Consider the following 25,631-nt stretch of genomic DNA (forward strand, 5'->3'; position numbering starts at 1 on the left):
TGTGCGATGATTGAGATCCTTTGCATCATAGCCCCACTCTTCTTATATCACAATAGCATTCTTACACCAGGGTCCTCAGCTCCCTTTCACAGCAGCGTCCTCAGCCCCCTTCACAGCAGTGTCCTCAGTCCTCCTTCACAGCAGTGTCCTCAGTCCTCCTTCACAGCAGTGTCCTCAGTCCTCCTTCACAGAAGTGTCCTCAGTCCTCCTTCACAGAAGTGTCCTCAGCCCCTTCACAGTAGTGTTTTGAACCCCCCTTCACATCACCCTCCCACAGTAGTGTCAAAACCCCTCATGATTACAAATATAAATATATACATAATCACTTGTAAAAAATCCAAAAATATTAAGCACCATGTTGTAAAAATTCCCACCGTATTATCCTAAACACAATGAACTAAAACCACACGCATATTCCAAAGCATGCGCAAAGCAGGCCAGGACAGACATGCCTATATAGAGATACACTCCCCGTGAGACTGCACTGCCACTCACATTGGTTGCCCAGCCAAATCCTGCTTACCCACGGCATCACTCTGTCTCTGGAAATACCCAGGAACTGGCAGCATGGTCTTTGGTGGCCCATGACAGAAACCTAAAGATAAAACCATCAAGAACGCTCTTGCTCCGGGCCTCGTCCAGGATGGCAGCTCTGCCATCTTCCTTCCCAAACATGCCATGCTCTCCCAGACAGAAACCAGAGAGGAGTGAGAGTGCAATTCAGAACCCTTAGCCACTCCATTTGCTTCACAATCTTCATGCATCCAGCCAGATCTGCTTTATCAATGCAGATGCTTCAAAAGACATTGAAACAGACATCTGATCACATTACTGAAAGCCTTACACAAGATATCTGAGAATTAGGCCAATGCACAGCAGATCTGGCACAGAGAGTGGATGGCATGGATGTTATGATTAGCAACCTGTCAAAAGAGCTGGATGCTCTCAAAGATTAATACCTTTGCTTACAATCACGCTTAGAGGAGTACGAAAATAGAGCCTGCTAATCTAACCTTTGCACCTGCAGAATTCCAGAATTGGTGGTTGACCTCCAATTCACGGTAACAGCCCTGTTTTAGGAACTCACTCTATCTATCCCTATTGAGCACTTCAAATTGATGTGGTTCATAGGACACTGATTCCACGCCAACCAGAGGCCCCCCTTGCCCTGCGATATATACACAAAGCTGCACTGCTACAGCACTAAAGAACAGATCCTGTCCGCAGCATGTCATAGAGATAGCCTTTCCTTTCAAGGCCATTCTTATCAATTATTTGCTGACCTTTGTCAATTGGCCACCACTAAGCACATCACTCTATGAAGCCACATCTGCAGATTCTGCAACAACATCACATCACATAGAATTGGAGCTTCCCCTTCTCTCTTTGCTTTGCTCATCCGGTCTCTAATTATGTCTGCAAATCCTCTGAAGGCCTCCAAGCCATCCTGAAAGACCTGCACCTTATTACACCAGCCTCTTCCTCTAATGATTCTTGTTGAGGCTTGTCCTCCTGCTCTCTGCAGAAAACCACCACTTCAGCCCGTGATGAAGGTCGTTAAGGACCCTACAAGTGGGGTTACTTCTCATCTCCTGCTGCTCCACAGGTAGACTTCATGGATTGACTATTTATCCTCATCCTCGTGACTCCAACATATAAAGGTTTCTCTTTTGCTAGCTGGCAACTACCCTGCTTTTCCTATGTGTAGCCTTTGGGCTTAGACTTATGTACTATTTTTAATTTTTCAACATCAAATAGTTACTATGATTTCTCTCCCATAGTCATCCCATTTTAGATCACCAATCTGGAATCTTCTCCCCTCCAGCCCACCTTCCCTCCCTCCTTTCCATTCCTTTCCCTCCCCCTCTTCCCCTCTCCCCCTATTTTACATTTCCCTACTGCTTACTGGCTCCCTGGTACCCCAGGCCAGTTATGGTCTCTCAAAGAGACACTACTTCTTTCAGTTTTTTACTATGTTAGCCGCCTGCATGCCTTTCCTAGTTTGATATTCATAAAATGCCCTCATTATTTCAGTTTTCTCTGAGAACCCATAGCTGCATATTATTTGCCAGTTTACAGATTTAACTAACGTGAAACAAATTAAAGTAATTGTGGCTGAAACTATGAAACCCCATCCTCGGTTTATCAAATGGGCGTAATGTATTAATTTAGTGCTTACATGTTTTACCACTCTACCAACTTAGATTACTGTTATAGCTCATGTAGGTTCTTTTTTTGAGGGACAGTAGTTAGTATCCTTTCTTTTCAGTTTGTGATTATAGTTTAAGCTGATACTGTAGTGTTTATTGCACTGTAATTTAAGGCCGTTGCCATGCATGGTCCCTGGGAAACCCTATACTTTCTTTTGCCACTGGGCCTCTGCCTGGGTGTTGCATCCCTCCATGATGAAGTACCTCTATATTTCTGCAGTTCTACCTCTATATGCTACTACCCTATAACCTTGCCTCACCTTGAGTGAGTCTTTGTACTTCCCATGAGTTCCTCCTCGATCAGGCTTTATTGCCCTTTTTGTTTTACTAAATGTGGTGTGTGTCCAGTGCTGCCTTCAGTGATTGTCACTGCTCCCCTACTTTTGCCCTCAGATACCCCAGTTGTGGTTCTCTCTGAGCCATGCTTTCTTGCTGCTCCTCCCCCCAGGGGGTGGATGGTACTGCTGTGTGCCTTTAAAAGTTTTTTGGTTGTTTCCCCCCTTGACCCCACTGAATGTGCTCATCCTTAATGTCCAAGGACTCAAATCTCCTACCAAATGCGTTAAAGCCTTTAAATCTTTTGCTTCTTCTAAAGCCCATATAGTTTGCCTACAGGATACTCACTTCACAAAGCACCTCACCCTGAAGTTTTTTAGCAACTTCTACCTGTAAACCTTACGGTTTCTGCCAAGCATAGGGGTGTGCTGATAACGTTTTACCACACCACTCCCTTCACCCCCCTGGCAGAGATCATAGACCCTGAAGGACAATATATTATCCTAACTGGACATTTTCTCAATACTAAGGTAAAAGCGGTTTCATATTATGCTCCAAAATAGAAGTCTAATCTCTTATCTCTCACATTTACTAAAAAATGGTGGAGTCCCATAAAAAGGGCACTTTATTGATATGTGGAGATTCCAATCTGGTTCTACATACCCATTTTTGGTTAAGTCACCTGCCCCTATTTTGACCAGCCCTGGTAAACTGTCATTCCTACAATTTCTCCAACAACACTTGCTGCCCGACTCTTGGTGAGAAGTTAATCCCACCAGGCGCCAATACACTCATTTTTCTTATACACAAGCCGGTCTCATGCATCAGTCACATTTTTCTGACTATTGAGACCTCACCAGCATTACTCTCTTCTGTTATCCTTCCCTATATATGGAAAGGCCACAATGCTGTCCTTTCAACACTAACTTCCTTTCAACACTAACTTCTCTGCTATCTCAACAATGTGACCCTTCATGGTGTATCAATGATAGATTTGTCTCATCCATCTCACCTGTTAGATATTGAAATAGCACTTAAGAAATATCTTGACCACAATACTACTGCTGAGATCTCTCCCCCATACCCTCTTGGATGCCCATAACCCGGTGGCCCGGGGAGCCTGTATTCGACAGGCATCCCACCACCTTAAGGAGAGGCATCTTTAACTATGCCTGGAGGCTGCCTTTCATAAATGCCATGAAGCATTCCATGAGAACTCCACCCTATCCACCCAACACACTCTTGATAAGGCTACACTTAAGCTAGATTTTTTTCTCACCAAGTCTTGCTAAAAAAACGTTGCTAGATCTAGGCACATATTCTACATGAAGGCTAATAAAATTGATACCTTTCTTTCTTTAGTCCTTTGCAAACTGGACCACACACCTAAAACTCTGTCTGAAACTCTTTAAGGACACTTACTCTAGTAACACCCTAAAAGGTTCTTCATTAGTTCTGCAGTCATTTAACCAACCTCTGCACCTCCAGAGGGACCTTTGATATACCCAAGCTTGATTTTCTCTTTTTAAAGATAACTCTCCCAGCTCTGACCACCTCCCAACAAGTGGGTTTGGAGAAACAGATTGCGATCTCAGGTCCTCACCACCTCTAAGGTTCTGATTTATAATAAACCCTGGTCCAAACAGCTTCTCAGCTACTTATCATAAAATGTTTGATGACTTATTGCCCCCCATTGGCAAATGTCTTCAATTTACTTTTTGATGATCATTCCTTCTGCCCAGAAACGCTCACTGTTATCATTTCTATGCTCCCTAAGCCTCAGTCTGACGATACTTCATTGACCTACTATAGGCTCATCTCCCTTCTTAACCTTGGCTTCAAAATACTAGCCAAGGTCCTATCTAGTCACCTGAATTGTGTCATGGGCTCTTCAATCCACAGGGACCAGGCGGGTTTTATACTCTTGCGGCAGACAATGTTCATAGGGCAGTTCTCCTGGTGCACACTGCCCATACCTGCCATATCCTAGCCTGCTTTAGTTCGCTCAGTGTTAGAAAAGCTTTTGACAAGGTCTGCTCTACAACCTATGGCATTGAGGCTTTGGCCTGCATTTCCTTAGTTGGATCTCCTCCATCTATAACAGCCTTATAGCATACCTAAAATACACGGACACTTTCATATCTTCAGAGGGACACAGCAAGTATGGCCGCTGTCCCCATTCCTATTTGCCCTGACCATTGAGGCTCTGGCTCAGTTGAGGACAAATACTGGAACATCAAGGGTCTGGAGACTGGAGGCCACCATCACAAATTATGTCTGTTTGCAGAAGATGTCCTTTTCTTCATGTCCTCACCTCTTATCTCCACCCCAACCCCCAACCTTTTTAAGACTCTTGACCAGTTTGCAGCAATTTCTGGCCTTGTGGAGAACCCTAGCAAATCTACTGCTCTTAACATAACCTTACCACCAACTCTCCTTCATTAAATGCAGGAGGCCCTGCCATTTAGTTGGTTGACGAAGCAAGGTAAGCCTCACTATTAAACTCTTCCGGCTGACCATACGCATATGTACGACCCCACAGAAGTGGATCTTTTTCCATTGGGCCGCTTATATGCATATCTCTCTTCACAGAACACTCCCAGCACAGAGACCGGGGTCTTGTACTAGTGATTGGGACCTGGAACTCCTGGTTTCAGGCCACCTGATTGGCTATCACAGTGATCAGTCACTGTGAGCCCACTCCTGTGTTTACTTCATGTTCTGACTTAAGGCAAAGACATATTGTATATTTTTCTTCTTGCAGGACAGGAAGATATACACAAACAAAAGTGTGTAAAAAAAAAAAAGAGGAAAAAATAACATCTCAGCTATTGGAAACTAAAAAGAGGGTTACCCAGGCCATGATACACACAAAAATGGAGGCAGTTTACCTGAATAGGGTGAGCAAGTACAAGAAGCTCTGGAATCCTTGGGTGGTACAATACCTGTCTGTTTTTTGATGAGTTCCTACTGCTGCTTTGATGTTTTTACTGCACACATGCACCCGGAGTGTCTCTATGGCTCTCCAAAACCTTCCCTGCTCCATGGGGTCTTCCTCTCTATCTTTTCTCTTTTCCCTTCTCGCTCTCTTTCCTTCTCTCCTCCTCTTCTCTCTCCTTTCCACTCTCTTCCCTTAATCTTTTTTTCCTCACCTCTCCACCACTGATAGTGTCAGTTGATGGTAGGCAGTTTTCTGATATGGGGACATGACACTGAAGCCGATACAACTTTTCTGTTAGCTGAGACTTCAGCTCCCAACTGCCTATCACACTTTCCACAGTTGACTAGTGAGGCCCGCTTGTGTTGATCTGATAGCTAGTCGTGTCCTAGATTTTGGTTATTTGTTTTCTATGACTATTTCATCTTGTCATTACAAACAGTCTATGATACTTAGACCTACATTATTGCTATGCTTATGTATTTGACTTCCATCACTTTTGCACCTGTGTTCACAGGTGCAAAAAAAATTAAAATGTACTTCACTCTCCTACCTTACGCGCTTATCCCATGGGTTCAAGAGCTGCCAGAGTTAACTTTTCATAAACACAAGCTGGTAAATTGTAAATTGAAAAGTTAACTCTGACAGCTCCCACTCCTGCCCTCCATCAAGTGCTACTGTTACTCCTGCCCTCCTATTTGAACTGCACTGCCTCCTGCTCTCTGCTTTGCTGTGAGAATGACAGTGGCAGAGACTGGGATGAAGACGCAGTTCCTTAAGTGGTATGACCGTGGCAGTATGGATAGGACAGTGACTCGGTCTGGATTCAAATCACAGTCCGCATTTAATGACGCCTGGTATACAGGTACAAAAATATAGCAATGCATACAGTTTTTATACAGATCAAGTGTCAGAAGTAAAAATATAGTCTAAATATAGATGACACTCTCATATTTCCCAATAGCCACAGTGACCATAATTTTTTAAAGATTTTGGGGCATCCCCTTTTCTGATAAGTGAGAGACAACCACTTTTGTGCCATTAATGTGAGGACTAAAAAAAGTAATCATATAGCTAGTATTTACAGTGGGGATCGAAAGTTTGGGCACCCCAGCTAAAAACTTGTATTAATGTGCATAAAGAAGCCAAGGAAAGATGGAAAAATCTCAAAAAGGCATCAAATTACAGATTAGACATTCTTATAATATGTCAACAAAAGTTAGATTTTATTTCCATCATTTACACTTTCAAAATAACAGAAAACAAAAAAATGGCGTTTGCAAAAGTTTGGGCACCCTGCAGAATTTATAGCATGCACTGCCCCCTTTGCCAAGCTGAGACCTGCCAGTGTCATGGATTGTTCTCAATCATCGTCTGGGAAGACCAGGTGATATCAAGCTCAAAGGTTTTAAATGCCCAGACTCATCTGACCTTGCCCCAACAATCAGCACCATGGGTTCTTCTAAGCAGTTGTCTAGAAAACTGAAACTGAAAATAGTTGACGCTCACAAAGCTGGAGAAGTCTATAAGAAGATAGCAAAGCGTTTTCAGATGTCAATATCCTCTGTTCGGAATGTAATTAAGAAATGGCAGTCATCAGGAACAGTGGAAGTTAAAGCAAGACCTGGAAGACCAAGAAAAATATCAGACAGAACAGCTCGCAGGATTGAAAAACAAATCAAAACCCACGTTTGACTGCACGATCCCTCCAGAAAGATCTGGCAGACACTGGAGTTGTGGTACACTATTCCACTATAAAGAGATACTTGTACAAATATGGTCTTCATGGAAGAGTCATCAGAAGAAAACCTCTTCTACGTCCTCACCACAAAAATCATCGTTTGAACTTTGCAAATGAACATATAGACAAGCCTGATGCATTTTGGAAACAAGTTCTGTGGACCGATGAGGTTAAAATTGAACTTTTTGGCCGGAATGAGCAAAGGTACGTTTGGAGAAGAAGGGGCACAGAATTTAATGAAAAGAACCTCTGTCCAACTGTTAAGCATGGGGTTGGATCAATCATGCTTTGGGGTTGTGTTGCAGCCAGTGGCACAGGGAACATCTCACGAGTAGAAGGAAAAATGGATTCAATAAAATTTCAGCAAATTTTGGATGGTAACTTGATGCCATCTAAGAAAAAGCTGAAGTTAAAGAGAGGATGGCTTCTACAAATGGATAATGATCCTAAACACACCTCGAAATCCACGGGGGATTACATCAAGAGGCGTAAACTGAAGGTTTTGCCATGGCCTTCACAATCTCCTGACCTCAACATAATTGAAAATCTATGGATAGACCTTAAAAGAGCAGTGTGTGACAGACAGCCCAGAAATCTCAAAGAACTGGAAGACTTTTGTAAGGAAGAATGGGCAAAGATACCTCAAACAAGAATTGAAAGACTCTTGGCTGGCTACAAAAAGCGTTTACAAGCTGTGATACTTGCCAAAGGGGGCAGTACAAGATATTAACTCTGCAGGGTGCCCAAACTTTTGCAGACGCCATTTTTTTGTTTTCTGTTATTTTGAAAGTGTAAATGATGGAAATAAAATCTAACTTTTGTTGACATATTATAAGAATGTCTAATCTGTAATTTGATGCCTTTTGGAGATTTTTCCATCTTTCCTTGGCTTCTTTATGCACATTAATACAAATTTTTAGCTGGGGTGCCCAAACTTTCGATCCCCACTGTATTTTGAATGTTTGTGTCAATATACTCTCTGGGATGATACTCAAATCTATAATTTTAGAGTCAGTAGGTAAAGAAAGAGAAGATAACATTAATCATTTGAAGGATAGAGGTCCAATACCTAAATACCAAGGTCACCTCTGGAGTATATAAATCACAGTGCCAGTATCTTCCATATACTGAGGACATTTAGGAGATGTTGTGCTACCCCATAAGAATTATTGTTGTGGGGTATAATAGGTCCTATGAAGTCTGAACAATTTTGTGAGTTTTTGGGAGGGCGAAAGTGAAACTACAGGGACATTTTCCAGGGCCTTTGCTCATGATCAGTAGGCCCTATATCTTGCTTCCAGCCTTCGCTACTGCATAACTGAATCATAGAACTCAGTGCGACCATCAGTGCAGAGTAAAGATCCCTTATCAATCCCCCATTAGTCAGTGTCACTGAGGTTACCATAGCAATGATTTGGGAGGGGTCATATGTTGAAGGTAAAGTACAAGTCTGCATCTGTAGGGCATCTCGATATTGCCGATACTGGAAAAATTAGTGTTTTGATAAGTGAACTTAATTTAGAGATTTCAGGAAAGGCCAAATTGTTCCAAATTGGTGCATAATGTTTATACACAGTATGCTCAGTGATTGGGAGTGATTGGGTCATTTTCCATACTTTATGAATAAGTGTAAATGTGGGATATTTCAGTTTAGCATGAAAATGCTCTGCCTCTAACAGGAGATTAGAAAAACATGGGATAAAAAGGAAGACACCAGTTGCTGAATAGGTTCTTGCATATGTTAGCGTGCCCCATCCTGTAATTTGTTGGCGTTGGGAGGCTAAAAAATACAGTCTAGCATTAGTAACATAGTAGCATAGTTAGTTTGGCTGAAATAAGACAAAAGTCAATCTAGTTCAACCATAAAAAAATAGGCATTTTCCAATCCACCACCATCCTTTGGGAGGTGTAAAATATCTAATTTTACTTTGGGCTTCTTTTACTTTCAAATACGATTCCTAAAAAGGGAATCCACTTTTCCAAAAACTGACTGTGGTTGCCAGATCGGGGAATTGACCTGAAAATAAGTAGAGTATTTGAAGCCATCGCATGAGCCAAAGCTGAGTTTCAATAATGCCTGTCATAAATATTGTCATTTGATATCAACAAAGACTTTGGCAGCATTTATTGAAAGGATTGCTCTACTGTCTAAATTTTGTGGTCTAATTTGTAAATAAAGATACAATGTTCTAATCGCAGTAGATTTAGTAGGTATGAAACTTGCTTGATCTGGATGTACCACAATACTGATGATAGGAGATTGACCAGAATTTTAGTAAGGAATTTTATATCTGATGTAAGTAATGAGATATGATAATCATGATCAAATTTAGGCAAAAGAGAAAGAGAGTCATTTTCTGGTTTCAAAAGAACTACTTTAAGTGCCTCATTCATAGATTGAGGAAGGGTACCTTCTTCAAACACCTGGTTAAACACATTTGGAAGTGATGGGAGCATGACACAAGGCGGTCCATATTAGAGAGATAAAAGGTAATTAGATGGAATTTAATAAATGTTATAATGTACAGTATCCTCATCATATGAGACTTTACTACTATATACTGTACATCCATATACAATTTTCTCAATTTAGCAGCAATCTCTATAGTTGTAGTCACAACGTGTCCTATCCCAACAGACAGTGCAGATATGAATCAGAGGTTTTTAGGATTTAACTATGATAGCAAGCAAGTGACCTGTACTTCCACCTTCTTTAAAATAGGCTTGTTTATGTTTATGCTCAGCTTTTATTATTGAGATGGAATTAAAGGGCCTGTTGTTGGTCTGACCTTAAGGATTAATTTCTCAATTTAGGATATGCAATAACAAGCAGATCAGCTTGTCTGATTGAGTCAGTATGTTTGAACTCCCATTCCATAGAGGTTTTTACATTTTTTTGTTATTTAGGCAATCAAAACTCCTCTGAGACATGCTTTAAGTGATTTAGAAACTCTAAGAGGTCTATCAGAACACGTTTATGTTGCTGGATAAGATGCAGTCAGTAAGGGTTAACTTTCCAAAAACCTTTAAATATAGGAATTCTGAATTTTAAGCTTAAAAATCAAGGGAGATTGGTCTGACAGACCCCTTGCAGAGTAGTAAACAGTGTATACATAGGGTAATATATGATAATTGCATGATGTCATATCTATTCTAGATAACACCAAAAAAGTACGAGAGAAGCAAGAAAATTGGTGTTCATTGGGATATTGTAGCCTCCAAACATCAACTAATTTATTTTACAAATAAGGCAAAAGGTGTGTCTGCAGTAGCTGGTAAGTATTTCTTTATGAGCCTATGTTTATCTAAAAAGGAATTAAAAAAATTATTAAAGTCTCATATAATGAGAATAGGAACCTCAGGTTTGTCACACAAAAGAAAATGTAAAAATTCTCACAATAAAAAAATAAATCCAACCAATGTGTCCAGCTTGGCCAGCCTCAGGAGAAGGGTGTTGTTTTGCATTGATACAATTTCAGATAGTGAAGAGTATCTGCATATAAATGTGTCTACTGCCAACATACCGCAGATGAACAGAACTGTTGAGAGGAGCAAACATGGCCTGCTGCTTAGTAACCGCTCTCATTCCTCTAACATTCCATGACACAATAGTTTTTATATCAATCATAACACAAGTTTTGTTATTGTATTCAGGAGCATACTAGTAAATAAGTGCCCAAAAAGAGCCATATCGACTGACAAAAAAGTTACCAGCCCCAAAGTCTTGTATAATGTAAAGGTACTGACATACATAGGAGACAATCTGTAGTAGCAACACCTGTTATAAAAGAAAAAAAGATAACAAAAAAAACAACAAAACAGAGCCATGCATATAACAAAGCAAATGTGCTCCACACAGGAGCTATTACCCAGGTGCACTGGTCTAGTTGAACACAACTTGAACTTGCAATAAATGTTCTCCAAAGAGACATACAGTAGTAGCCAGAAAAAGAAAAACTCAGCTTCAAATGCAGGGGACTCAAAAACTTTATTTCAAGGAGACATAGTTACTCAAGCATAGCATGAACATATGTATGGCACTTTTCACAAAGGCAGAGGTATCAAAGAAATGGGTGTTGCCTTACACAACAATGCACAACTGTGAGGTGTAAAGAGTAGTGCATACTATGTTGTGTTGAGTTTCTTAACATCAAAATACTTCACCCACTGCTTCTGAACTTTAGTGAAAAGGCCCGGAAATAAGAATAGCTTGGATCCCACCACTGCCAAATCTGCTTTCTGCAGGATATTATCCTGATCTATGTTATTGAACAAGGGGAAGCTCATGAAGGTGGTGCTTAGAGTGGACTCTATGTGCCCTCTCCAAAGAAAAGAGTGGCACTAAACTGCTTACCCCAAATGTATTCTTCAACCAGCCCTCTGATCCACCAGGAATTTCCCCTCAGTACCCTCTGTAAACCCACTGTGCATACATTGTTTCTGTGGAGCCTGTTTTCCAGGTCTTCAAGCCTGAAAACATGTTGAGAGATTTGCTATGTTCAGCTATGATAGATTGCTGCAAAGGGATAAAGGAGTATTCCATAGTACTGATCCTGTTCTCAACGTAAGTAACTATATATCTAAAGTTCCTTGTGTCTTGCTAAATGAGAAACACATTCTCTTTAAAGAAATTGAGGCCTTAAGAGAGGTGAGAGAGGGGTTGCATGTTGTTACAGCTGCTAAAATATCTGATATAGTAGTAGGTTCAGCCTCTGTAATGACAGACTGAAGTGTGGAAGCAGTCCCTCAATTAATACTCACTGTTTCGGCATGTGGCTCCCAAAGGGTTGCTTCTGCAGCAGGGGCCACCAGATTATGTGCAGCAGAATCAGCTGAAGGCATTGGTTGTTTAGCTAGTGAGGAGGAGTTGCTCACTGTGTCTTTAGCAGATGCAGCCAAACCTTTTCAGCCATTTTTCTCTTTCACTCCTCTCTGAGGGAGCGCGGACAACATCTTGATCAGAGCACTTTGTGGCTACTGTATCTTTCCTATTCCTCTTAGTCATGGTGGGGGTGTATGAACTGAAAACAGTCTGGGTCACATCAGGCATACTGTCAACTGACAGGAACAGCCATCTCCACCTCTGTGTGCTGCTACAGGATGATGAAGACAGGATAGTAGAAGAGAGTCACTATAGAAGCATCTATTCATATCCTTGTCCGATCCACTCCCTCACCCAGTGAGAATTTAGCACTAGAATGAAGAAGACTGGAGCGTTAAATCCTGTATCAGCTGGTAAAGAGGGTGGTGGAATATTTTTTTATTTTGTTTTCCAAACTGCAGCTTTAAGTGTTTTTGCTGTTAGAAAGTAGTCTATGGTGTCTCTCAGCAGCATCTTCCCATTCAGGATACAACAAAGCAATAGTACTAAAATATGTAAAGGCCATCATTTTACAAGGTCACTGGCACTGACATGGGTCTCACGTGGATTTGTTTATAAACAAAGCCATTCATCACCAGCTCAGCATTTGCAATCGATTACTTTGTTCATTAATTATGTAGCATTATCCCTTTAGGAATCACTCAGTTTTGGGTCCCCCTATAGTCTGGCACAGCCAGGCAGCAGGCATCTTCATCAGACCTTGCACACCGGAGACAGTAAACAATCCTTGAGCTTGTTTTATTAAGGGATAATGAACTTGGATAGGGTTGAGGGATGTATGGGATGCCCAAGGAAACTGCAACTTGAGAACAACTCCTTAGTAACTATGTAACACAGACAAAGATTCTCTTCTTGGAGAGCTCTCCAGCCCTCCTGGTGTACCACCTCAGACCCTAGAATAAATCTTCTCTTCACCCAGTTGCCTGAGGGAATCCCTGAACAAGGGGATCAAGAAACTGCTAAGCAGTTCCAGATGAGGAGCTAGTTGGGTTGGCCACCTGACTGCTCTCTCCCCTTATCAGACCTAGGTGGTGTGAGATTATTCACTCATTCCTCTTCTGCAAGCATGTGGGTTGGTGGCTGCCTTCAGGCCCTATGCTAGGCTTGCTCCTTCCCTGCTTCCCAGGCTGTCCTCTCTCAGTGGATGGTTGAGACTGAGATATCCTCCTTTCCAACTCCTGACTGCAGGTAGGCCCCTCTCCTGGGCCCCCTTCCAGGCTCCACACTCCAGCCTTCACTCCATCTTCAACCCAACACTACTCCCTAGCTGATCAGGCTCTCTCATATTTAAGAGCTTTCCTGGCCCCATGCCTAGCCTCCTGCTTGGGTATTGGCCAAGATCCCCTACGTATGCAGATTAGCCTCTCCTCACCCCCACCCACTGCCTTCTAGAAACATTTCAAGCTTCTAGAGCAGGGGGAGGTATCAGGAGACTGATCTGTAGAGACCCCAGCCCTGTCCTAAAGTTGCCTGGCTGACTCACACCCAGACTAACTTATACCATTCTGCTACTCAGCCTCTTACTAAAATCCTGTCTAGCATGTCCCTAGCTAATTAGAGGGGCATTACAATTAAAAAGTAACTCAAATTTTGTTAAGACAACAACAATCCCCTCTGGGTGATCTATGTACATTGCAAGGATTTTAAAGGACAAGTTCACTTTTGGGAACATGTTATATGATCCACCCATGTTGGCTTGTAGTTCTCAATGAACTACGATGGAGTTGTTGAGTGCTGTGGTAGTTCATTGTCTCTTCTTGTCAGTGTGTTTCTGCCTGCCCGTACAATGATGGGCAGACAGATGCACTGAGAAGTCTGCAGGAAATATATGCATTTATTATTTTTTTCAGAACGCTTGTAGCAGAGTCTTACCTATATCTCTTCTGAAAAAAAGGCTGTATGTTATACTGTGTCTTGGAATATTGATTTGTGAATGGGAGCATTTGTGTTCAATCTAATCAGCGTTCTGAGGAAAGTTTTATTTGTATCTCTTTGCAAACATCTGGAAAAAACAGTGAGCCAATCACGCAGGCAGGAAATGACATTTCTGAGGAAGTTGTGTACACCAACTGTATACAGAAGACCTCCAGGCTGCCACATTGCTGTGAACTTTACAGAAAATTAAAGCAGCTGTAGACTGAAAAGGAAATGTACTTTTTAATCACATTAAATTACATAATAGCTTGTATAGCAATTGTATATGTTATTTTTAATTTGCTATATTTTTCCCAAAAGTGGAGTTACCCCTTAAGTATTATCATACAGAACTTCAATGTGACATGGTCTTTGCTTATTAACAAACTCATGTCAAACAGCGTACAGTATTTTTGCTACTTTTACCAAGCATTTCTACATGGCAAAATTAGAGGTCAATTTCAAACAAATTTCAGCAAAGGTAAAATTGGTAATTCCTCTTTGAAATAAAAGCTGAAATTGGCTGCTAATCCCTAAGAGCAGGTAAACAATTTACAACTCACATCATTTGTGATTCTATCCACAGGAGAGATATTTTAAATATTGTTTGTCCTTTAGTGCCATTTCTTGTTTGTGCAGATTCACAGGGATAACTATGCGAAATACAGCAAATATATTTCTTGCCACTCCTGAACCCACAGCTTCTGAAGAAAACAATAACAGGTGATCCTGTAGGTGAGCGAGTCAGAGTTTTCTTTTATCATATTGAGCTTTGCTGCCAAGAGTGACTTTTCAGTTTCTAGGAGAATTTCTGCTCAAGGGCAGCATTGGGTGTTAGATCCATATGTTATTTTGGATAGCCATCCAATGAGGTAGATGCAATAAAGTGCATGCTAAAAGGAAAATGTCTACAGCAGCAGAATGCCCCCAGTCCTCAGAGCCCAGGGATATTAATGTAAATAACATATGGGTTAGGTGCAGCATGGTGTTGTGGCAGTAATCACACTGAGGCCCAGAATGCAGAAACCAGTGCACTGAACTTTCAAAAAAGTACAACAGCAGGCAGAGGGATCACCTCTTTGGGAACTCACAGTCAATGCAACGGAGAGTCAGCTGTAATGGGCCCTAGTTGAAGACAGTGCTTCTTGAGGCAGGTGGAGTGCATCCTGGCCAGTCCAACTCAAGAGCAAGCTGGCGGCAGTGTAGACTTAGGCCCTGCTCTTTCCCCTGCTATTCAACCGGAACTTCTCCCTACCACTAGTGCTGTCCCTGACAGGAGGGTATGTCTCCCTGTCCTAGCCACTTAGTGAAACGTGGGGGCAGGGACTTAAAAGGACTCTGCTTGACCCGAGATGGTCACCTGGATGCACTGTAGTAAACTGGAATTCTGCTCCAGGGGACCACAGAGGGAACCACAGAGAATCCAAGTTTCTCTTGACTTCCTCTCCAGCTGCAGTACCTCTCTAGTTGAGTGCCACCTGCAGTGGAGAAAAGAGACTGCCCCTGCCTACAAACAGTCATGTGAACATTTTACAAATGTGATTAGGAAGGTTTCTTTATTTACCTTTAGTGATGTGAGTGCAATAAAAATAACTTTAATGTATTAGCTATTGTTTATGGTTTACATACACATGTGCAAGTGTGCCAAAAAGTGTAAGGATTGTTGTTACCAAACAATATGAGCTTACGAGTTTCAGAAATGTTATACTAAAGACAAATTTAATCTGTTGTGTGCTATATCTGTACTACTGTTGAGCTATGTTCCTGTTTTCTGCCTGTACAGTACACAGTGTGGTTTATTTACTTTATTTACTTACTGGTTCACTCAGAATCTTGTGTACTTCTGCATAGAAACCAGTCAGCTTACAGGTTTTATTGCTAAAGCGTGATTGAACAAGTTGAGGTTAGAAGTCGATTGGCTACCATGCACAGGTGCCCCAGATTCTGAGTGAACCAGTTTTAGTAAATAACACCCTGGTCACATCGGGTGAGACTTGGCATGCGATTTGCATGCCAGGCAACTTGCAAAACGTATTCCAAGTCGCACCCTATTGTCCGCTATTAGAGGTGTTATATTGGTGCGGTTCCGACTTTGTCGGTAACGCACCGATTTCTAAATTAGTGCATGCACTACTTTTGTTGCGATTTGCATAGACATCTGTGTCAAATGTCTTGCAAATCGCACCTGAAATTGGTAGGTCACCTGATTTTGAAATTGTGCGACTTCACTGTAAGTCGCACGATTTCAAAATTGGCTTTGATGTGACCGGGAGCTTTTTCCTAGTATGTGTTAATGAACTCTGAACAGGCATACTGCACCTGTAAATATCTATGCTGTCATATCTAGTGTCATCTCTGCATTGGAGCATGATTTACATTTCCACATAGTCTGGAATGTGGAGCTATATTTTAAATAGGGAAAGTTGGGATGAATTACTAAAGGAGTTTAAAATCTTTACACAATAAACTGTGTGGATATTTACTTCAATTATCCAATCATGTGAGAAGCAAATCCTTGCTCACTTTGTTTACTGAATCTTGTGCAGATGAAATAAATAAAGAAGAATTTGCTTTTCACATGATATAATTAAGATAAATATCCACACAATTTATTGTGTGAAGATTCTCAAATCCTTTAGTAAACCGGCCCTAATGGCTTTACTCATTCAGGCCCAGTAAACACAATCCAATGTTAACAAAAGAAAAATCAAACATACTTGATTAATAAAACTAACTTCTGTAGGTTTTTCATATTTTAAACAAACCTATGTGGATTTAATAAATTCCTTTGTCAGTAACCTTCCAAAACGGAAAAGAGAATATCAAATAGTGAAAACTGCATTGACCAAGTGCAAACTACAGTAACCCATGGCAATCAAGTAGATATAAATTAAAGGAACACTTTTTAATTAGAGTATAGCATAAAATCAATTAAACTCCTGGGATATTGATATGGTCAGTTAAGTAGCAGAGGGGGTTGTTAATTAGTTTCAGCTGCGTTGGTGTTAATGAAATTAACAACAGGTGCACTAGATGGGCAACAATGAGATGACCCCCAAAACTGGAACAGTTTTACAGGTAGAGGCCACTGACATTTTTTTTCCTACTCATCTTTTCTGACTGTTTTTCACTAGCTTTGCATTTGGCTAGGGTCAGTGTCACTACTGGTAGCATGAGGCGATACCTGGACCCTTCAGAGGTAGCACAGGCAGTTCAACTCCTCCAGGATGGCACATCAATACATGCCATTGCCAGAAGGTTTGCTGTGTCTCCCAGCACAATCTCAAGAGCATGGAGGAGATTCCAGGAGACAGGTAGTTACTCTAGGAGAGCTGGACAGGGCCGTAGAAGGTCTATAAACCATCAGCAGGGCCAGTATCTGCTCCTTTGTGCAAGGAGGAACAGGATGAGCACTGCCAGAGCAAAATGACCTCCAGCAGGCCACTGGTGTGAATATCTCTGACCAAACAATTAGAAACAGACTTCCTGAGGGTGGCCTGAGGGCCCAACATCCTCTAGTCGGCCCTGTGCTCACTGCCCAGCAACATAAAGCTCGATTGGCATTAGCCATTGAACACCAGAATTGGCAGGTCCGCCACTAGCGCCCTGTGCTTTTCACAGATGAAAGTAGGTTCACTCTGAGCACATGTGACATATGTGAAAGGGTCTGGAGAAGCCATGGAGAATGTTATGCTGCCTGTAACATTGTTCAGCATGACCGTTTTGGTGGTGGGTCAGTGGTGGTCTGGGGAGGCATATCCATGGAGGGACGCACTGAACTCTACAAGCTAGACAATGGCACCCTGACTGCCATTAGGTATCGGGATGAAATCCTTAGACCCATTGTCAGACCCTACACTGGTGCAGTGGTCCTGGGATCCTCTTGGTGCACGACAATGCTCGGCCTCATGTGGCGAGAGTATGCGGGCAGTTCCTAAAGGGTGAAGAAATTGATACCATTGAAGGGCCCCCACACTTTCCTGACATAAAATCCAATAGAACACCTCTGGGTTATTATGTTTCGGTCCATCCAACACTGCCAGGTCGCACCTCACACTGTCCAGGAGCTCAGTGATGCCCTGGTCCAGATCTGGGAGAAAATACACCAGGACACTATCCATCGTCTCATTAGGAGCATGCCCCAACATTGTCAGGCATGCAAAGAAGCACGTGGAGTACCATTTTGAGTTGCTGCAATGACATTTCAGCAAAATGGACTAGCCTGTTGCATAATTTTTTCACTTTGATATTTGGGGTGCCTTGGAATTCAGTCCTCTGTAGGTTGATTATTTTCATTTCCATCAAACGATGGGGCATCCTTACGTTCCTAACACATTACCCAGTCTATATCAGTATCAGGGGTGGACAGACAACTCATGGGGCCCCCGGGCAATAGGGGATTATGGGGCCACTGTGTCCTTGCCCAAACTCAAAAAAGCCTATGAAAAAGGTACCAGGGGCATCTCATGGGGCCCCCTACTGACCCTGGGCCCTCGGGCAGTGCCCGAGTTTCCAAATGGTCAATCCGCCCCTGATCAGTATAGATATCCAGCATGATATTTTTCCCCATTGAGATCTGATGTGTTTTCAAAGTGTTCCTTTAATTTTTTTTGAGCAGTGTATTTTCTATCATTTGACCTTTCTTGCAAAAAAATGTGATGGGACTTTTTTTTTTGTTACAGGCAGTTAGCCAGATAAAGAGGGAGTTGCTTTCAATCAGTATGGCTGTACAGATAGTCTGAATAAGAACAGTAAAGAAAGATCAGTGTGTGGCACTAGCATGTGTTGGTGAGGGGAGGATGCTGATACTAAATTCTGCCCATTTTTAAAGTGTAAGCAAACTCCTTTTTGTATATTTTACCTACAGGTATGCCTTTAAAAAGGCTTATTTGAAGATACTGTAAATATCTTCTAAATGTGCACCGTTAAGGAGATATGTTCTCTAGAAGCGTCGGTGATGTCACTGGCACATGTGCACTTCACTCTCAATGGACGGCACGCCATATTGTAGCCTAACCAAGCAGCTTGGTTAGGCTACAATATGAGAGAAATAGAAATGCAGATTTTATCTTGAAAAATGATAGTATTATTTGAGAGACAATAGCTATACATACTGTACAGTGGTAGTACAGTGTAGCTCCAGCTGGCAAGATGGATTTTATTTTTTCTTTTATTTTTTTTGTTTTTACAATTACTCTACTTTCCAGCAAAATCTTTCTCCCTCAGAAACTCAGTAACCAGTTATAATTTTTATTTTATATTTATGTAGGCATAGCTGCAGGGGAAAAACCTACTGCAATAGGTTGCCCACCTTTCCACAATGCAGGGGTGAAAACAGGCAGCAGCAAATGGAGAGGAGAAATTATATGGTCAAGGGGAAAGACAGGCAGCATAAAAAAATAAAAATAAATACAAATAAAAAAACATTGGATCCTATGTTCATAGGCAGCTCACCTTTCGGCAATAAGTATGTCCAAAAAATTACACGAAGTCTAAAAGGAGATAGGGAAATTTCTTCTTTTGTGAGTACATTTACATTTAATTCAAGAAAAGAGTTATACAGCAATGCACCAGGCTGGTGCGCCTTCTTCTTTTGTTTTATCATTGTTGTAGTTACCCATGACGGAAGAAGGCAGCAAGGCCCAGGTGTATCATTTGATGGTTCTAGTCGGGGAATACCTGTAGTGGCCCATTTGAAGGTTCAAGATGCTAGAAGCGTCCATCTTAGTTCCATGAGGCTGGCCTCCTGGAAGATCAGCACACCTGTGGCACAGACTTTGTTTACACTTTAAATCAATCAAAAAGCTCCTATACAGCCACAAAACACTACTTCCTCCCTAGGAAGTGAATAAACTATTAAATGTACTTTTTGTGATAAACTTCCCAATCAGCCCAATCTATCTCAAAAATTCAATAAACCAACATATTCCAAAAGGTGATGATCAAATCTAAACTAAAATAATAATAAACCACCCCTCTAATATATATTCCAAAATCATCAAATATAAATGATAAATAACATAAATAAAATAAAATATAATAAATTAAAATATATATAAAAGTGTCCAAATCTCCAAAAAATAATAATAATAATAAGTGTCCAAATCTCCAAAAAAGTATGTAATATAAACAAATAAATGTCCAAAAAATCCCAAGAAAAACAAAAACGTTCTTTATGTGTTCAGTGAAGCAAAACGATTATCCAAAAATGCCTTGTTATCCATTACCCTCTTATGGTATATTCAGGCATATACTGTTAGATAGGAAAGGCATTCCTCCATCACTCTTATCCCTTCAGATGAAGTCCGGAAGTGATGAAACGCGTTAGGGGAGTGACGTCATTACGCACGCACGCTAACCGGAAGTGTCGCCGTGGCCATTTTGTCGGTTGGAAACGATCGTTTTTTCAACCAGAGACTGAAATGTGCAGTACAGAGAGCTGGATAAAGTGTTTTTACATGTAAGTGTGGAATAAATTTATATCTTTTTATGAAATCTGCCTGATTGAGCCTTCTCTTTGTCCATATGAGGAATACCCCGGGATAAGAGTGATGGAGGAATGCCTTTCCTATCTAACAGTATATGCCTGAATATACCATAAGAGGGTAATGGATAACAAGGCATTTTTGGATAATCGTTTTGCTTCACTGAACACATAAAGAACGTTTTTGTTTTTCTTGGGATTTTTTGGACATTTATTTGTTTATATTACATACTTTTTTGGAGATTTGGACACTTATTATTATTATTATTTTTTGGAGATTTGGACACTTTTATATATATTTTAATTTATTATATTTTATTTTATTTATGTTATTTATCATTTATATTTGATGATTTTGGAATATATATTAGAGGGGTGGTTTATTATTATTTTAGTTTAGATTTGATCATCACCTTTTGGAATATGTTGGTTTATTGAATTTTTGAGATAGATTGGGCTGATTGGGAAGTTTATCACAAAAAGTACATTTAATAATTTGTTTACACTTTATTAAGTCTAAAAGGAGAGTTAGAGGCGCTGCCATATGGAGGTAGCTAAGTGTTAATGCGTCCTCCTCATCCACCTACTTCTCCCCTTCTCCCTTTACTGATTCCTTTTACACTTCCTTCTATGTGGTTATGCCAGAGGCAGAGGTTCTGGGGAGTTTTTTTTTACAATGCCAGTAGCTCATCACTTAGGATACCTGCACCATTTTGGCCCCTTTTGAAGGGTGACTATAATGATGACCTGCAATGAGTTAGAGATTAGTGATGCACATCCTTTTGTAATCCTTCTAAACCATATACTGGGTGGTCTAATAGAGGAGATCACTAAAAAAAAAATCACTGCAACTCCTCCCAGATTTAGCACAGGTTTCTGGTCTGGGCAGTCCCATTTTAACATATTCCAACTCACAATCATTTTTTTTATTTTTACTACTTAAATTTTTTCTTTATTTGTTTTGCTGCCTGGGCCAAGCAAACAAGGGCAGGGATTGCAAATTAAATATTTCAAAATTCCCAACTGAGAGTTGTGTTTTTGTGGGAGTATGCAGAGTAATGTAGGCTGTAGGCTGTTCAATGCAATGTGATCAGTTGTTGGGCATAACTGGAAAAACACACTGGGATAAGCAAAATGAAAAGTGCCCTAGATTTATAGGTACTGTTGCAGAAAGGTTTTGATCCCTGAAGAAAATATTCACTGCAACTTCTCTCATATATAGTGTAAAGATCCTGCCCTAGGCAGCACCGCAGTAACATATTCCCAGCCTTCATAACTTTTTTACAAACTTTATTTACATAATTACAATTTTTAAAATACATGTTTATGTTTCTTTTTTCTTGCAATGCCATTCCTGCTGCCCAAGTCAAGCAAACATGGGCAGGGATGGTAATGTAAACTGGGTAAAAATGTTGGCCCACCAAATTTGATAGCTGGCTCGCTTTATTTTCCCTTGATCCTCACTTGTGTTTTTCTCTGTCTTTTTTCAGGGACAAAAGGAGAAGGGCAGGTAGCAGCAAAAGTTGAGCATACAGACCTGCAGCCACAGGTTGTTCCCAAGAATGAAGCCTTGAAACTTAAAATAACACTCACCAAGCAAAAGGCATCTCCAAACACCTGCTCTTAGTCTTAGCTCTTACCTTAATAAAACTTGTAATTCCTGATATCTTCTTTGCCTCCTGGGTCTTTGCAGGCCTAGCATCCATCTGGGATTTGTTCAACAACTCACAAATGTCTTTGTTACAATATCTATGTACCCAATACTGTCAGGGCTCCAGGGTATGACCAGAGGTATGTGAACTGACGCAGGGAAACGTAGGCTTCAGATATGTTATAAACAATAAGACAATTTATTAAAGACTAACAATACAAACATAAACGCAGTGCACCAAACCCCAAGCTAACACAAATACATACAACAAGGTGAAACAAACCCAAACCTAAACTGATACAGATACACAGGTACATACACATATAGAGCACAACGTAATCAGGCAGGCCGGGTCGAAACTAACGGGCAGGTAGGTACAGGAGGAGCAGGCGGAGAGAATGGTCAGGGTCACAAGCCAGGGATCAAAACAGGAGAAGTCAGCAGAGGTCAGGATCAGACCGGGTCGGCAACAAGTCAGGCAGAGGCAGAGGCAGAAACAGGAACAGAAACAGGAACGCAGGTTACAAGATACAGGGGCCCATGGAAAAACACACACCAAGGCACAGACTGCAGGCTTGGCCATCCCTTAAATACACCTGCATAATCAGCTTCAGGTGTTTGGCTGGCTGCAGGGTTGAGTCTCTGATTGCTGAGAGCACCTGCTGGCCAGCCCTGGTACTGCAGCCCACAAGGCAGGTGAGTCCCACCATTACTGGCAAGTCCATTCCTGACAAATACACTCTGGACTCTACTTCTACAAGTACTTAAGACTCTGCTCGGCCCTCTCATGCAGCTCATGGTCTAATCAATTATTGTTATGACATCTTATAATATTTTTTATTAGGCAAAGAAGCGTGCAAGGTGTGCATACAGAAGAGTATGAGAAGGAAGCAAAGGAGGTTGCCGTGGATACTACAACCACCAATACTTCCTTGGGCTCACGCTCCTCTGCCTGCACGCCTTGTACACTTCTCTGTGTGGATGCTGGTTCCGGCTCTCAGACCACGGAAACCACTAAAATCTCATATAATCTTTAACATGATAATATCACTAGCAAAGCCTATTTTTATTTTATATTAGCCAACTTTCATGAAAATAACATCTGGGGAAACTGCTATTAGGTAACATGTCATCAAGGCATTGTTCATTGATTGATGATGGATTCATTTCACTGTACAACATGATTGACACGGAATTTACAATGTTGGACATGTTTTTGTCAACTTTGTCTGTGTGATTTTTTTTTTAAATTGTACATTTTTGGTGACGGAGTATCAATAACACAGGGTATGTATGTATGTACCCTTTACACATTCATGTGGATATCTAGGGGTCCCGAAGTTTTAAACTGAGCTTCCAGAATATGATATGTCTACCCAGCAGAACCCCACATCCACTGGTCCTGGGAAGTGGTTCTAGGAAGTGAAGGAGACGCTCTTGTCCCCATTAACATGTGGACAAGGTGGTTTGCCACAGGGTTCTTTGGCATGGTATCCTTCCTTATATTGTGGGTATGTGGGCTTGTATGGTTCAGGAGGGGAGTGCATGCTTCTCTTTCCTTTAATGGACAGCATGCTCAGATAAGGGTCTGGTATAAATTTTAGGGGACACAATGCTATTTTTCTTTTATCTTTTTGCATGGGGTTCCACCTAAAAATCCATACCAGGCCCTAATCATGGATAAGGTTCTGGTATGGATTTTTGGGAGATCAACACTTTTATTTTATGTAGAGTTCCCATCAAAATACAAACGAAACCGTTGCTGCCTGAGCGGCTAGGAAGGGAGGGCAGCAAGCATGCCCCCCCCCCCCACTGCTTAACCTTACCAGGCCACATGCCTTGAAGGATAAAATAGCAGTTCCCATTAAGATTTATAGCAGACCTAAATCCTGGATAAGGGTCGGGTATGGATTTGGAGGGGGATTTCATGCCAAAAAAAGTCTGAGTCCCCTTAAAAGTCTATACTATACCTCAAGTATTTTAAAAGGGGGCCACATACACAACACAAAAATAAATTGTGTGGGGTCCCTCCAAAAAATCCATACTAGGCCTATCAGCCCTCCCCTGAACTAAAACATATACTAGGCCAAATACCCTTAACATTGGAAGAGTACTATGTCATGCCTCCCCCTGGAAAATCACTTTGTCCCCATGTTGATGTAGACAAGGACCTCTTCTCCACAACTTTGACCTAATGAATGTGGTTTTCAACAGCTGGCTGGAGTGCACAATGAGTACACTCTCAGCACAGAAAGATCATGGATTCATATGCGTGGGTTGTGGGCAATAAATCACACCCTCTTTGCCACTGCACATATTTATAACATGGGTGGCAAGAGATTACACATAAAATCTAAATGTTAGTTTGGAGCTGTGAGGAAGATAGCTTTAAGTCCACCTTTAATTTGTTTACACTATATATAAATCTTCACTTTTATGTGGAACCCATTTAAACAATAGTTTCCCATTCTGATTTTGACGTATCTGAATTCATTAAAGAGTAACTACACTTTTGTTGAGAAAAAAAAACATTTCCCTCTGGGTGATCAATGTACATTGCAGGGATTGTACCAAACATTATTGCAGATTACCAGCTTTTGTTATTCTGAAGGTACAGCTGTTAAGTGTTCATTTGCAGAGTAAATCTGTATGGGGGTGGTTTTATAATTATCAATCAACTTCTGCACTTTTATGGTTCTAATGAAGAAAACAGGGTCTGTATCCCTTTAGACATGATATTCCTTTGGCAGTATCTAAAAAAAAATGGCATTTTTGTTGCAGGGGATGCTAAAAATCTGACTTGTATCTTAATGCAGAATTCTGAGAAAATCAGTAAGCCAATTTCAAAAGCAGGAAGTGACATTTCTGGGTGGCTTTCTGTACACCACATATGTACATAATGCCTCCAGGCTGACATATTGCATTTTACAGAAAAATTTCAGCACTGCAGACTGAAAGGGACAGAACATTTTAATAACATTCAATTAAAAAATGACTTGTGTTGCAATTGTATTTGCTACATTTTTTATATGCTATTTTTTCCCCACAAAAGTGTAGTTACCCTTTAAATATACTCTTTTACCACGGTATATTAAGCTATCACTCAAATATACTTTATTTTAATATCTCAAGTTAAATACTACTTAATCAAGTCAACACTGCAATTAGCAACTTCTGCCTACTGGACATTGAAAAGGTAAATGTCTTCATATAAATACCACATTTTAGTAGTTTAACACAACAGCAGCTAAATAAGTAAAGTATAAAGTACTTTACTTCCATATCCTAGTACCAAAAGTTGTTAATGAAAATGATCCCACAGTGCACAAATCTTTATCCAAGCTGCAACTATTCCTGCATGCTCGGTCAGTGGCTCATGTTTTTAATGTAATAAAGTCCATTATAGAAAGTCCACACATCGGAACCCCAACCTGGGATCCTGTTGGAGGATATTGCAACAGATTAAAGCATAACAGTCCTTCCTCTATTACTTCCCATACCTGGAGCAACCACAAAGCTGCTGTTCCTATGTATT

The sequence above is a fragment of the Staurois parvus genome, unplaced genomic scaffold (assembly GCF_062004578.1).
Source record: "Staurois parvus isolate SC_StPar_1 unplaced genomic scaffold, SC_StPar_1.0 ptg000021l, whole genome shotgun sequence".
Lineage (NCBI taxonomy): Eukaryota > Metazoa > Chordata > Amphibia > Anura > Ranidae > Staurois > Staurois parvus.